Source organism: Labeo rohita, chromosome 16 (genome assembly GCF_022985175.1).
Source record: "Labeo rohita strain BAU-BD-2019 chromosome 16, IGBB_LRoh.1.0, whole genome shotgun sequence".
NCBI classification, from domain to species: Eukaryota; Metazoa; Chordata; class Actinopteri; order Cypriniformes; family Cyprinidae; genus Labeo; species Labeo rohita.
In genome coordinates, this window is record NC_066884.1 from 14,680,322 (window position 1) to 14,685,051 (window position 4,730).

At 30.9% G+C, this 4,730-nt stretch overlaps 1 long non-coding RNA gene across 3 annotated transcripts; it reads left to right on the forward strand.

Annotated features, from left to right (window-relative positions):
- Positions 1-976: 976 nt before the first annotated feature.
- On the forward strand, positions 977-4,174 carry LOC127177850 (uncharacterized). Of its 3 annotated transcripts, XR_007829273.1 has the most exons (4): positions 977-1,063; positions 1,959-2,738; positions 2,830-2,884; positions 3,097-4,174. It is a non-coding gene; the product is annotated as an uncharacterized LOC127177850 (long non-coding RNA). The 3 variants fall into 3 exon arrangements; XR_007829271.1 differs by having other exon boundaries at positions 1,959-2,884; XR_007829272.1 differs by having other exon boundaries at positions 2,830-4,174.
- Positions 4,175-4,730: the final 556 nt, after the last annotated feature.

A 4,730-nucleotide genomic window follows, 5' to 3' on the forward strand; every position in this document is an offset into this window, starting at 1 on the left:
GCATTTTCTCTCTTTATTTAGGTATAGTGTAGGTTTTTATATTTAAGGTTGGTTTCTGGACACATTTTTAAGCCTGGTGTTGGATTAAATTTGATGGTGGTTCTGCTAAAATATTGCTCTGGAACAAGAGACTTGACTTCACCTCTATACATTTCCTTGTAATTTATTTAATATTGTAGCTTATTTTCCTTTAGATTTTTGCCTACTATATGTATGTATGTATATATATGTATATATATATATATATATATATATATATATAATCTGAGTAAGATATTTTACATAATTTAACATATAATCACATTTTTACTTATAATCCACAAGACAAAAAAAAAAAAAAAAAGATGAAATTATTTAAATAACCCCCTTCAAAAGTTTGGGAACCCTTGGTTCTTAATACTCTGTGTGGTTACCTGGATAATCTACGACTTTGTGATGGTTGTTCACGAGTCCCTTGTTTGTTCTGAACAGATAAACTGACCACTGTTCTTCTGAAAAATGATCCAGGCCCTGCAGATTATTTAGTTTTCCAGCATCTTTTGCATATTTGAACCCTTTATAGCAGTGACAGCATGGTTTTGAGATCCATCTTTTTTACACTGAGGACAATGGAGGGACTCAAACAACTATTAAAAAGGTTCAAACATTGACTGATGCTCTAGAAGGAAACCCGATACTTTAAGAGTTGGGGTTGAAAACTTTTGAACAGGATGAAGATGTCCAAATTTTTCTTATTTTGTTGAAATGCCCTTTGGAAACAACACACTGTAAAAACTCCAACTTGCAAATTGTTCACTCAGTTTAAAAATGTAAGTCAAGTGGACACATTTTTATGCAAAATGTTGAGTTTACACATAAAAACAAGTTAACTCAATGTTTACTATAATTTTCTCAATGAACACAAATAAGAAAGTTGAGCAAACTCAGTAATTTTATTTCTTCATTTGAGCGGTCAACTTGACATTATTGGGCATGCGCAAAGTGCCGTCGCTGAACTATACACGGAGTTTACTGCTTCAAACATAAACAACGATGGCAAAGGGAGTGGATGTCTTCTTTTAAGGTAAGTTCTTTCTGCCCAGATTTAATATAGAAAGTAAGCCAAATAAACTACACAGTTAGGTTTGTAAATGTTCTTTAAAGAAAGAATAAACATTGTTGAATGAAGTCTGGCTGCTAACTAGTTAGCTAGCTTTGTTTTTCCAAGCACGATCAGCTAACGTTAGCATTTGCAAGGTATGTATACAGATATATTTTTATAGATACAGTTCAAATGTTTATGTCGATTAAACGAGTATATAATTAACCAGATAGAGGTTAATTATGTGTTGTATTTCGTTGTGCTAGGCGATATAGCTTACTAGTTTATCTGGCACATAGTTGTTGTTGTTGTTTTTTTTTTTGAAAGTGCAAGACGTGTAAGATGATAAACGTGTTTATTGACACAACCGAAGCCTGCAGAAAATATGCGATCACAGATTCATCTCTCTGTAGCAGCTTAGTTCGCTTAAATTGTCAAATACACAAAGTTATGTCAAAATGTGATTATTTACATAAACAATCACTTGTAAGTCTGAAATGAGAGTCAACGTCTGAGATAAAATCGCCTGTGTGTCAGTAAATTTGATCCGTGCATTAACGTTAGCCTCATAAACCTGCTGATATTTGTTCCGTTAATGTTACAAAAAATAAATAAATAAATAAATAAATAAATAAAAAGCTAAGACAACACTCACTCCTCTTGACTGAACAAATTTAGCAGCTTCAATAAGAGTCAGTTTATTCCATACAGTGAAGATATGCAGTATTTTTTTATACATGTATTTTTTGTATTATTTCTGACTTATTTCTGTACTGGTAAAAACTAGTCCTTATCCAGAATTTTATTATTATTATTTTTGTTATGTTTTAAACATTTAATGTCAATATTTAGTAGGAAATATAATTTTTTACTGCAGGACACAAAGCCAGAGGATGTCCACACCAAGGGTATGAAGATGAGCATCTTAACTATTACTGGAAGATGATGTTGTCATCCACTCAAACCTAAAGGTGCCTAGGATGTAGTACTAGAGACGCAGATTGTGTTGGAATATATACATGGCCTTACCACTGCTGTTGCTGTCCTCTTTGGCTTAACTTAGATCATCCAAAAAAATGAAAATTCTGTCATCATTTACTCACCGTCATGTCGATCCAAACCCATAAGACATTTGTTCATCTTTAATACACAAATGAAGATATTTTTAATGAAACCTGAGATATTTCTGTCCATTCACTGAAAAACTATTCACCTAAAATTCTGATGCTTCAAAATGTTCATAAAGAGATTGTAAAACAAATACATAAGAATCGAATGGTTTAAACAAAGTCTTCTGAAGAGACGTGATCACATTACACATCACGCATTTCACACTAAATGCTGCTCCATCTCTCCAAGTGCTGTGAGTTTGAGCCCTATATAACATGTATTAAAAAAAACCCCAGAAATTGTATTATATTTTAGTTTTCTATACAGTGATAGCTTAAAAGCTATGTCAATTAGCACTGCATTATAAGTACACTCTAAAAAGATGGTTCTTTAAAGGTCTATTTAGAACGAGTTTAGGTATTTTTTTTTTATTCCTGGCTTTAAAAAAAAAAAAAAAAAAAAAAATTGTAATTGTCAAAACACCTCATTACTCATATTCTGGACATCAACTATCCAGCTACACAGACTATCAACACAGTTTCAACAGGTGAAGTTCTTTCTTACAATGTCTATAAAATGTTAACTTTCATATTGTACCTTGTTTCCCATTGCCAATAATGTCTTTTTCTTTTTTTTAGGTTCTTTTTTGTGTGACCAGCTCTGTTCGGTTAAGGATACTCTCTTCTCCACTAAGTAATGTAAAATTATTACTTGAGTCTATGCTTAAGTGTTAAAGCTATATAAAACTATCCTAAGATCCCACTTTAAATCACTTTTTCTTTTTTTAATATTTTGAAGGGCATACTGCTTATATGTCAATTTTTGCTTATGGCCTTCATAAGCATAATTGTTTTTACATAAACACATGGACACTCTTTAACTGTAAACTCAACTGTGTATTTCAGATGCATCATATACACAACCTCATCATCTGCAGAGAAACTGCCACTCAATCACACCACATTGATGGGCTTAAAGGCATCACAGAGGATCCTGAAGATACATTATTCCTGGAAATTTTGTCATTTATTTTCTATTTCTATTTTTACTTTCTGATGTATTTTTTCATGTTCATTGTCAACTGTCATTTATTATTTGTATTTAGCCAATAACTGTTTTTAGAGCATTTTCATTTTTGCTTCAAGTTCATGTCAATTAAAAAAAATTAAAGTACCTAACTGAAACTACATGCTGTTTTGTTTAGTTTTTGTGTGAGTGTGTAAAACCCTAATACAGGCTAAAATACATTATAGGAAAAACAAAAATGTTAATAGATAATATATGTAAATAATATTAATAAGTAAAACTAGTATCAAAGGTATAAATATACTAATATTAATTAAAATAAACTATTTTCTAAATCCTATTTCATGCATCCCTACAATTGCGTCTCTTCAGGAGACTTAAACTGCTCAATTCATATTAACTTATATATTTATTTAATTATTTATGATCTCTTTATGAACGCTTTGAAGTTTTGGGTGAACAGCCTTTCAATACAGAAGTCTCTCAAATTTCATTAAAATATTTTAATTTGTGTTGAGTGTGAACAACGGTTTAGAACAACATGGGAGTGAGTAAATGATAAATTTTCAGAATAATTTTGGTTGAATTATTCCTTTAAGTGTTGTGTTAATAGTTGAAATATTTTGCTTCTTGATCCAGTGTGTTTGTTGCATTATGAATGCGCCAAAATAATAGATGGAGCAAGATGAACGTTTAAAATGACGGTAAAGTTTAGCTTCCTTTAAATTATATAAAAGTTTTTTTTGTGACTTTTGATTTAAAACTTTACTTAAGGCTGCAGAATTTTAATATTTTTAATGTTACATTTTTCTGGCACTTAAAAAAATAATTTTTAAGTGTGTGTTTTTTGTTTAAGAGTGTTTTTATTGTAAATAGTCACATCCTAGTTACATCATAGTTTGAGTGGAGAAAAGCTAAATTGTGTTCATTTTGCAGAATGCCAATAAATACTTTCTGTAATGATGACAAAATCTTGTTTGTGTTATATTTACAGTATTGTTCATGCTGCATGCATTTGTATTCTTAAAGGATGTGGAGGAGCATACAATGTGGCTTAGAGTCTGGATGTAAGATTTAAAGTTATACATTTAAATAGTAAAAAATGCAGTTGAATTGGCTTAAAATACTAAGCAACCGGCTGCAAAGCTTTTTTGAGGTTACTGAACTTCAAGCAAAAAATTACTGGCACAACTTAGTTCTTGAAGTTCAGAAAACTCAAAAAAGCTTTGCAGCTTGTTACCTTAATATTTTAAGTTGAGTCAACTTAACAATTTAAGTTAATCTGCTGCAAAGCATTTTTGAGTTTACTGAACTTCAAGAACTAAGTTGTGCCAACTCTGACTGGTAGTTCACTCAACTTCACTGAAGTTCACTGAACTTTTATATATGAGTTGGCACAACTTCCCTCCTTTAAAGTTGAGTAAACTCAAAATTGCTGTGCAGCAAATTAACTTAATTTTTTAAGTTAACTCAACTTTTTATTTTTTACAGTGCAGGAGATACTTGCATGATT